The following is an 11,516-nucleotide window of genomic DNA, read 5'->3' as shown; positions in this document are numbered from 1 at the left end:
TGGTTACACTTTTGAAGAAATTCAAGAACGCAAGAAGGTCTTCAAAGGTGGTGGACGTTGATGAGGACTACGGCAAGGATGTGTTGGAGATGATGGAGCTTTGCTTCACGGCTTCAATGCTTGAACAATGGAGAGGATCCGAAATTTAGAGAGTAAAGGGGAGGATTTGTGATTTTGATTCAGGGTTTCATGATAATTTTGAGTTGTGGAAGGGATGAACGTGTATGGAGGGAGAGAGATGGCTGAATGGAGTGAAGGAAGATGTCAAAAACGTCCAACATAGGTGTGTATATATAGAGGATGCTTAGGACGTCAAACCCTAGCTCTTCGTCTTCAATTCTGATTCTCCTTCCTTCTTCGTGTTGATGTAGACTTCTTTTTGAATTTTCTCATTGGTCCACATCATCATGGCTGCAATATATCCTCAAAATCAGATCAAATATGGAGTAGAGACCTTTCCAAACTCGTCCCAAAAGATATTCACGTTCAAACTCTCCTTATTCGCACAAAACTGATTTCCGGGCAGATTGACCTTTATGCACTAAATCGGCCATACCTTATTCTATAAAATTTATATTGATGAACCGTAAAAAGCTCTGGAAAATAGACATCCGTAGCTTTCCAACCATATAAAGATCGAAATTTAGTTCATTCTGACCTGTCCTCAGGGCTCTGTCGAAGTTGACTGATCTGCACAAGCAGATTCCTAAAAACTCTCCCTTTTTGGGATTTCCGAAATCTTCTTGAATCTTCTATGTAATTCACGGCAAAACCAACTAGAATTATTTTAGGATTCTTCCAAGACGTCAAGAAGGGTCTAGAAACTCATGTGCAAATCACATGCTTCAATCTTTGGGCCAGGCTTCTCAATTGGACAATTTCAAAGCCCATTCTTCAATTGCAGAAATTTCTTATGCATTCTAGAACATTCTTGAACTATCTTGAGTTATCTTGAAGCCATAGCATCTCCTAGCACCACCAGGTATCCTAGTGTCATCAGGTTTCCTAGTCCAACTGGGACTCTGTCATTTCTTCATTTCCGAACACCAATTTTCCAAGCTCTTTCCTAGTTGCATTAGGATTCCAACTTCAACTGGGATTCATTTTCTTGGTAGGATTAGGAAAGCTTCATTTCTCCATTTCTTTCAATTTCTTTCCATTTCTACGCCACATTTCCTCCTTGCCTTCATTTTCGACTCAAAACTACCTAAAAACAAAAACAAAGTTAGAAATGATAATGTTAAGGAAATAACTAAGTAAAATGTAGAGAGAAATGCACTAAAAACATACAAAATATTCGTCCGATCATGCTTCATTCTAGTTATTTAGAAGCATATCCATGAAAGTGGTACTTAAACTTACAAATACAGAATCTAAGGTTTCAAGCTCAAGGACTTTTCAAATAAATGGCATAGAAGAAAATTATACACAAGAGTTGATAGTTCTATCTAAGCATTGCATCAAGTTCTAATCAAGTCAAACAGAGAGTTAACCAAAAGTAACAAAGAGCAGCAAGTTGGTACTGGTTTCAAGACTTATTGAATTGAAAAGAGCAGCAAGTTGCTACAAACAGATGAATACAAAAAAAAAAAAAAGGGTCCATCCCCTTCTCCAGATCCTACATTAAGTAATTCATAGCTTAATGTTAAGCACGGAGAGATGAAATCAAAAACCAAGATTTCCCAGTTATAATTGAACCCAAGAACCCAACCCAATCCAAGTGGATGGGAAGAAGGGGAAAAAAAAAAGAACAAAAGAACAGGCAAAGCAGAGAGTACACAAGTTGATAATGCTATGTCGAATGGCTAATTACAGATACATACTATACTTTAGATATCAGATAGAATATTCTTTTGCAATAAACAGGTTCTACGACATAAGACTTATACTTCTCGCAGTGATATCCTCGGGAGAGTTTTACCTGCTGAATGGGATAACTCTTCGACTGCAATGCTATGAAAGAAAATTTACCTGCTGCTAAGATCTTCCACATATACCTGGATCAAGCAGCTCTTGTCTGCAATTTGAAGTTTCTCATTCAGTTTGGTCTTGACCTGCTCATCTTTGTCCTCAAAATTACTCATTAACTCAATCTGCAACCAGAATTAATGCCTTTAACAAGTAAGAAAAAAAATAAAAAAGATAAGATAAATTGCAGTTCAAAAGATACTCTGCTTGCTTTGCTTTGCTCGATCTTTTGTATGTCACCTTCCTATAGTGCTTTTGTATTGTAGATCTCAACTCCAAGTAGATAGTTTCTTACAGCCGGCTTGCTGCAATGTGAACGTATATAAGGTTGAAAAAGTGATTGTTTTTCTTTAACTTTACACTCACGAGCCGCACTTGCCAAGCAGCTTCTTCTTTTTGACTCTTTCTTTTTTCAGAGGCGATGATTTAGAAGAAGGAAAATCATTTTTTTCGGTAAGAACTTGGAAAATCATTACTTGGATGCTTGATGGAACAAGGAAATTATCTAGTGTTGATTAAAAAAATAACATAATGTGTTTTTTTTAATGTAGTTATCCATATATGCTGATTAGATGATGCAACTAACATTGTGCTAATTCCAAATGTTACTAAACACTATGAATTAAAAGCTTAGAAAAACAGACAAATCTCAACCACAGCCCCAAAACAATATACCTGCAGAATCTGAGAAAAAAAGAAAAAAGGAAAACCATACCTGAAAAATCTAGGAATTTTGATTAGCTAGCTCTCCTTTGAAGCTTGAAGTCTAAAGATTGTTTTCAAGTCTCAGCTTCAATTCTCTCTGTCTCTGAAAGAATACATCTGAATGCATGGCATTCTTGTCGGAACTCGTAAGTGGATGGGGTACCATTGGTGAATATCCATTCTGTTGGCATACTAGGTGAACCATTGGTCTGATATAGTGATATACAATGCTTGTTTTTTCAGCAGAGTAGTCAATGAGTTTGGACAATGACATTGGAAGAGATTGGGTTGTGCATATTGCCCCTGAAGTATGGCTCAATGATAATGGAGGCATACTTGGATTGTGTAATTTAACACAATACGATAATGGCAGTGCAGATCAAAAGCAATAGATAAGGGGAGTGCAGACTAAAGGAGAATAATAATTGATGCATATATGTTTGACAGAAGCACATGAATTCCACTCCTCTGAGTGGTCAATTTTGATATCTGTTTAGCTGCATATGCTGCCATTTTGACTTTTTTTGTGGGTTCGACAAGCAGCCAAGAGGCTACTTCAAATGACATCGTTGGTTTCCATTGGCATGCATTTTATCATATCAACAGCTTCTTCCAAGAGCCCGGCTCAGCCTAGTAGATCAACCATGCAACCGCAATGAATGATATGAGGGGAAATAACATAGACCGACTGCGTTGACATGAAAACGTTCCGCCCTTGTTCCTGGAAGACCAACATGGTTACACACTGTTAGTACTGCCACAAAGACTACTTCATCTGGTTTCACCGCTTGCTTAAGCATGTCATCAAAAAGCTCTAGAGCTCGCTCCTCATTTCCTTCCATGGCCATTGCTCCAATGGCTGCTGTCCAAGCAGAAACATCTTTTATTGCCATGTTCTTGAACACCTCCACCATGGTCACCCTATCTGCTTTTATTCCCTCAGTCTGCATCACCCGGAAAAGTTCAATTGCTTCCTCAGTTGCTCTCTTGGACCAGAGCACCAATCATAGTGTTCCAAGATACAATATCACTCTTTGGCATCTCATTATACACTTTCCAAGCTGACTTCAGATCACCACTTCTTATGAAACCAGAAATCAACGAGTCATTCATATTGTCAAAAATTCTGCAGGCCATCTCTTGTTGGCGCACTTCATGTACATATCAATCATGGCATTACAAATGGTATCCCAAGTTCCCAACCTTATAGTCCATTCCTTAGAACATAACCATGGCAGCACTTTCCAGAGAGATTATCACTTAGTTATGCGCAAGCTGAAATTGCAGATAACATGGTAACATTGTCGGGTCTTAGGCCCTGTTGTAGCATTTCACCCATGACCGAAATTGCTTCACTAGCCAGTCCCTGGCGCACATAATTTGACAAAATAATATTGTAAAGAACCAAGTTTTTATCCACACATTCAGCAAAAAGCCGCTTTGCAGCATCAGTAGCTCCACATTTCATATACATATCAACAAGTGACCACAAGCATATTAGTATGAGTCCAGACTCCCCAATGTAAGAGCACACACCCTCTCACTCAACATAACATCCTTCAACTTTGCGCAAGCAGAATTGACACACACCATAGTCACCGAATTAGGCTTAATACCGGCAGCCACCATCTCAAAAAACAAAGCAACGGCCTTCTTTGGCATATTCCTCCCACCATAACCACAAATCGAACCAAGTCCCCGACACGGTACTTCTCTCAAGCATATCATCAAACACCTCGCGGGCATAATCCAAGTCCCCACATTCTGCATAGAAATGAATCAAAAAATTCCCAATAAAACACATGTTCCTCCAAACCCATAATGGAGCTGAACCCATTTCACAGAAAGCCACCATCACTCAATGCAAACGGAAACGTAAACTTATCCGGTAAAACACCCTGAACCACCATCTGAACATAGAGCCCTATAGCCTCGTCACCATCTGAACAATACACCCTTTGTTTTTTCTTCTTCAAGAAACAAGTCTAAGGCTTTGGAAGGTGCCCATTTCGGCACATGTGCTAATGAGCTTCGTTTTGGTTAGTTGGGGTGGCTGAGAGCAGAGGACTCAGCTGAAGCATTGCAGCCATGATTAATGGGTCTGTTGGCCTATTTGCCTATTTGGGGTTGCAACCAACTATAACTAACTTAACTGCAATGCTTCTATTTCTATTTCTGTTTTAAGAAATTATGGACACTTTTTCAGTTTTTTGATGCATCTGTGTTATGAAGAGGTGCAGGTCCAGCACAAAATGACATTTCTAACCTTTTAAGTGGCTCACAAAAGATGATTTCTTTCTTTATCGTGAATTACATTAGTAAACTGTAAAATTGAGCTTGAAAGATATAAAGCCAAAGGGATATACTGCAGCAGCAACAAATCTGTTGCTTAAAAACATCATGAAACATATGAAGAAAATGAGACGGAGATGGATGTATAAATCTGAATTACAATCTGATTTAAGGCTATCAAATCAAGGAAATGACTAGGAAAATAAAAAAAACAATGATCAAGGCTCTATCCGGATTTTTTTAGCAAAATAAGCACAGAGATACCATAAAGAGATGACATGGACATATGATAAACCAGATTTCATGTGCAGAGAAATGATCATTTCTAGAAGGGTTAATTCCTGTTTACCCAGAAATCACATGTATTGTGCCCACTTGCACCAACAAGTTTGTATTGTGCCCATTTACACAAATCTTAGAGGAAAAGACCTATGAGGGTAATCTTTTTTAAACTAGTGTCTAATATGTCCTATACTGACTTTTGGGTTTAACCTTTGCTTTTTCCTAGAAAAACATGTTCACACTTTTGAGAAAAACAAAACTAGCCTTCAACATGCCCAAGTTTTTCACCTAACGGTTACTTTAACAGGCGGAATCACTGCTGCTTGTTTCTATCTTAAGCTGAGTCAATTTTTCCTAAGAAATTGAAAGTTTAAGCCTAAAAACTAGTACAGGAATAAGGCAGAAACATATATAAATATTTAAAACATTGAACTAAATTTTTTTTTAAAACATAATAATGACAAGGTGGATGAGCAATCTGAAATTATTTATTCAAACATAAATTACAGACTAAAATTCAGAGCCTCATTCTCAGGTAAACAGCTAAGCTGTTTAGCTATCCATAAGAATGATTTACAGATACTTACTTGAAACAAGGTACTCCACACTTAAACCGAAAGAAAACTAACACACTGCTACTGCTTGAGAGAAGACTCTTCTGCTCAATTATCTAATCCTAGAACTATGAAAGTTTTTCTGATGGTGGGAGTTTTTTCGATGCTCTGTTTTTTGATGCTCTACAACTGAAACAAAAGCTCCTTATATAGGGAGCGGAACTCAAACCAGAATTCAAAACACAAAAATGTACAACACAACTCCATTATTTTATGCTTTCGTGAGTGCTCTTGATGATGGAGGTCGGTTGGCGAAAATCAGATTCCTTTAGGTGAAATGTTTTTCACCTCCTTTTTGAAAAGCAAAAACAACTTTTGGGAACAATCCAAAGTTGCTTTTGGTGCTTTCTACACTTGCTGCTTCACATGTTCTCGTCTGTTTCTGAATTGTGGCCAAGGACAAACGAGTTGTTATCCATCTGGGCCATTCGGGCAGTAGTTTCATTTTCTTCGACATCTGTATCTACATACATTTTGTAGTGGTTGTCACTTTCAAGCTTTTCAACCCACTATAAGCATGCCAGAGTCGAATCTATTTCCTTTCTCATGAGAGATAGGAAGAGGTCACTGCTGTAATTATTGTTTTTTCTCCTACTGCCAGGAAAGTCTTTCTTGTATCTTCTTCGATGATCTTTTTGATATATTCTAAAGACATGGCTTTCATCCATGGAATGCTTGAATTTGGCTGGCCATTGTATCCAACACAGGCAGGCTGAAGATATCCCTTTTGAATAATTCTCACATAATGATAAGGAGAAATGTATTCAACTTCACCGTTTGTTTTCTGAATCCATTATGGTGGAGTAGATCTGAACTTCAGTCTAAGAGAGCAGTCATTTTTTCTGACATTTTTGACTGTGTTGACGATGATAGGGGCAGACCTTTGAGATCATCATTTGTTTTGGTCCATAGATTATGGACAAAACCATTTTCAACAAGCCAAAGCTTGTGTTCTTGAGGATGTTCACTCGGAACATTTACTAAGTATCTTCCAACATAAGGTCCTGCAATAATGAAGAGAGTTGGAGGAATACATGCCTCAGAATTGTGACTTCCTATCAGATTATGGAATTCAAACCAATCTGATTCTTTTAATGCTATGATAGGAACTCTAACACTTTCTGGATCTTCAAGAAAGTGAATTTTTTCACTCCGACCAGCACTCTACTGTGTATGAACTTCTTCAAACTGTGGTCTAGCATTCTCATGGGGTTCTTCAGCTAAGGCAAACAGAGCTGGGAACATCATGCCACTGTTTCTTTCTTGAAAGGCAAATAAGAGGTTATCGAGGATTGCCTTCTAGTGGTAAGCTAGCCTCCTACCAGTTCTGAACACAGGATCAGCAAAAGTTTGTAGTTCATAATTAAAAACATTTATTACTCTAGTTGGAGTTGGTTTGCTTTTTGGCAAAGCAACAGCCTTCAACGGTCTTGATGAGCCTTTACCTTCTGCCGTTTGAGACGGGCTAGCCAATCCTTTACATTGGGATTGATCAGTTGTAGCTAGTCCTTTTGGACCTAGCAGAAATCTTTTGAGGATTTTTTCTTTAGGATCCTCAGATGTTTCATGTTCTTTCCCAATTCGTCTGTTTCTGGGATTGCGACATTCGTCGTCATCTTTTCGGCTGAACATTGCCATTTCTCTGGTTAGGGCGTCTGGAAGATAGTTCTTGTTTGATGCAATTAATTCAACATTATAATCATATTGGTTAAGAAATAATTGCCAGTTTGCTAATGTTCCTCTATCAGTAGCTTTATCAAGTTTAAATTTTTTAAAGTTCTTTACTCTAGCACAATCGGTGCGGACAGTAAAGAGTTTTCCAAGAAAAGCTGGAGAATTTAAAATTGTTTTCTTTACAGCCAAAATTTCTTTTTCTCCTGTAGGATAATTTTGTTCTGCAGGACTGAATTTACCACTACAGAATTTGCAGATATTTTCAATGTTAGTTCCAGGCGTTTTTGCTAGAACAACACCAGACTAGTAATTATCACTAGCATCTGTTTGGAGAATGATTTCATCATTTTTCTCTGGTTGTTGGAGAGGAGGGAGATTTTTGCAGAGAGCTTTTATCTGCTTCACAATTTTTTCATCATCTTCTGTGAAGTTCCATTTTTTCTTGGAACTTGTTTTAGGAGATAACATTGCTGTTAGTCATGAGATTTTGGGAATGAAATCTCTCCCGTAATTAATGACTCCTAAGAATCTCTCTAGACTCTTGGCATAAGGAATTCTATCTGGGAACTTCCAGATTTTTTCAAGGATGTGGGGTTGGAGTTTTATCACTCCATTCTTGATGTTTATTCCTAGGAAATCAACTTCATCTAGGATAAAGAAGATTTTCTTTTCTCCTAAGATGATTCCATGCTGAACTATCAGCTTTACAACCTCATAGAGGTGTTTCATGTGTTCTTCTCTGTTTTTGGAGAAGACAAGGATGTCATCTATATAGACGACGCAGAATTCAGCAACATGTTTGAAGATGTCATCCATCTTGCTCTGGAAAATTGAAGGGGCTTGTTTTAGGCCGAAGGGGCTTGTCATCCATCGTACTTGAGCAATTTGATAACCGTCTTTCGCGGTCTTCTTATTGACATCTCTGTAGTCAATTACCATTCTAGCTTTTCCTCTGATATTTTCTGCATGATTTCTCACGTAGAAAGCTGGAGCATGATGAGGGCTAGTGGATGGTTGAATTAATCTCTTGTTCAGGAGATCTTCAATATCTTTTCTGAATTCCTTTTGATCTTCCTCTTTGTACTGAGGAATGGCTTTGACATGACAGATAGCATTCATATCATGTAATCATAATTCACAGACCACTGGGTCTTTTTCCCAAAATTTCTGGGGGTCGACATCGATATTCTGTTCGAGCATTTTCTTGATTTTATCAAGAGTAGGAATTTTCTGAGACTCAAGCTTATTCTGGAAGTGCTTGAGGTTATGCTCATGGATGAAACTAGTTTCTTCATCTTCACTAGTTTCTTCTTCTTCTTCAGAAGATTCTTCAACAAGTAGTTCTTCTTGTTGTTTGATTTGGAGTATGGGTTCAAATTTGGGCTGGTAGGTAAGATCACCACTATTTTGTTACGATCTCTGATACTGAGTAGTAAAATGTGGACCTACTACACTTTTTGCTTGTGTGAGTCGGTCTGCCCAGAACACTTGTTCTTCTTTTCTGAAGCCTATCGCTTCTTCATCTTGAATAAATCTCTGTTGGAGAATGAAATCATTTCCCAACAAGAAATTTGATCCTTGGCCTTCAGATTGCCAAAGAGTATGGATGATAAATGTTCCTCCACCAATGGTGATGTGAACATCTTTTGCTACTTTATTCATTGTAAGATGGCTTCCATCAAACTGGACACCAGTAGCTATTCTTTTCTTATATTCTTTCCAGAGTTCTTCTGGAATTGCAAATCTCTTTGCAACTGTGAATCCTGATCCATTATCTACAAATGCATGTAGATGATATTTCTTGTGATCAGGGAATTTTAATCCAATCTCTATGTAGTTGCTGTACCTACTAGTAGAGACGATCTTTGATTGTTGAAGCTAATTTTCTTGAGCTTGTTCCTGTGGTATGAATGGTTTACATTCTTCTGGAACACTTTCTGGTGGTTCAACCAGTTCTATTTCTTCATCAATTTTTTCTTCCTTTATTGCTGAGGAAGATGGTTCCATAATTTCTTGGAACAAGGCTTCTATCTTTTTCTCTTTTTGTTTAGAGAAATATTCTTCATATTCTTGTTCTACCAATTGGCTGATAAGGCCATTCTTGGTTTTTCTTCTTGCTTCAGCTAATGAAGCATTCTTTGTAATAAGTCTTTTTTGACTCTTCACAGAACATAGGAATTCCATTCTTTTCGTGACATAGGCAGTAGTCACAAACGAATGTACCAGGGTTGCTTTCTTCCCAATTTTTGACTTTTAAGACATTCATCTGTCTAGATTCTAAGTATTCTACTTCAGAATCTGTTTCAGACCCAGATGATTCTCCTTCTTCAGACCAGGCAGAGTATACTGACCTATCATCTTCTTCATCATCAGAATAGGCTATTTCGTAGCCCTTCATATTAGCTGTTTCCAAGGTTCTAAAAAACGCTAGGCGCTAGTTGGGCGGTAACTCAGGGACTAGCGCCTATGGGCCTAGGCGGGGAGTAGGCGGTTTTATATTTTCTAATTTTTAAATTATTTTTATAGCATATAATTGTATAAATAAAAATATAAAAATCTAACAATTAATTGAAAATAATCAAAATAGAAAAAAAAAAAGTTTAGAATTTAACAATCATACTTATTATTAGTTCGTATTAGTTTATTACCCAAAAGAAAAAAAAATCATATTAGAGGCCTAGATTGAAACGGCATTGAGAAGGTTTAATTATGGTCTTTGCCTGTAGACTAAGAACCAGAAAGGCACCGTATTAGAGGCAACTTTCATTCAATTGAATCAGAGCCCTATGCAATTTAAAAAACAGAAATAATCAGAGCCCTATGTAATCTTTATCTTCCACCGAGTCTTTTCCTCCCTTCCTTCTCTTTCTTCTCTATCGCTCAGAGCTCTCTCTCCCCTCCAATTCGCCAACGAGTCATGACTCACTGAGTCAGAGACGCTGACGGAAGACTAAGTACGACAGCCGGCAACCACCGACGACAGTGCAAAGTGAAAGTTGGAAGACCACAACATTATTATTCACTAAACAGAAAGCTCAGAGCTCTCCCTCTCTTTCCTTCAATTCGTCGGCGAGTCAAGGAGAGAGAGATCAGTCCGGCCCAAGAGCCTTTGAAGAGAGAGAAAGAGACGATGGAAGAGAGATGCAGGTTTGATTTGCATTAATCCGCCCAGCGCCCAGCACGCCCAAACCGCCTAGGCGCCCGTTCAGACTGTCTGGGCTCCCGTCTAACTGGAAAACGATTTTTACGTACGCCTAGCCCTTAATCGGGGCGGTCAGTGGACGCCTAGCCCTTAATCGGGGCGGTCAGTGGACGCCTAGCGCCTAGGCGGCCCCTAAGCGGCCGCCCAGGCCGTTTTTTAGAACATTGGCTGTTTCTACTATAGGCTCGTATTCTTCAAATAGAGATTTAGTAGATCTTTTACCCTTTTCTGGGCATTCATTGGCATAGGTCCCTTCAGCTTTACATAACCAACATCTACAAGCTTTCTTGTTTGGTTGTTTATTCTGATGGTTGGTTTGATAATTCTTTTTTTTCTTGAAGAATTTCTTTTTAGGATCTTCATCCTGTTGTCTCTTAAAGTTGGAACTTTTCTTGAATTTCCAATCTCTTTTCTTATTAGTCTTTCTGAATCTTTTCGAGTAATATTTTTCTTTTCTTTTTCTATGGAACTTGGATTCATGACATCCCCAGTTGGTTGGCATATCCAGTATTCCGTAACAGAAGTTTTCAACTCATTTGAGTTGTTTCTTGGCCATCTTGGCTCTAAGATTCGCTTTGCATTGCTCCTTTAGTAATTGCCTAATTCTGTCGGCAATTCCTCCAACTGAAAATCTTTCAATTGGTTTTTCAGCTATGCTTTCTCTCACAGCTGTTCTCCATGGTTCAGGGAGTTTTCTGTGCAACAGGTTGACTAGATCAGTATTCTCTAGTTCACCAATCGTACAGTAGTATTCTTGAAATTCATTCAAGTATTCTTCA

The 11,516-nt window shown here is 38.2% G+C and overlaps 1 pseudogene; it reads right to left on the bottom strand.

Moving 5' to 3' along the window:
* Positions 1-2,689: 2,689 nt before the first annotated feature.
* Positions 2,690-9,933, bottom strand: LOC133730690 (pentatricopeptide repeat-containing protein At3g22690-like; annotated as a pseudogene).
* Positions 9,934-11,516: the final 1,583 nt, after the last annotated feature.

The sequence above is a fragment of the Rosa rugosa genome, chromosome 2, assembly GCF_958449725.1.
Source record: "Rosa rugosa chromosome 2, drRosRugo1.1, whole genome shotgun sequence".
NCBI lineage: Eukaryota > Viridiplantae > Streptophyta > Magnoliopsida > Rosales > Rosaceae > Rosa > Rosa rugosa.
The sequence above is the reverse complement of the archived record's forward strand: the minus strand, read 5'-3'. Positions and strand labels throughout refer to the sequence as shown.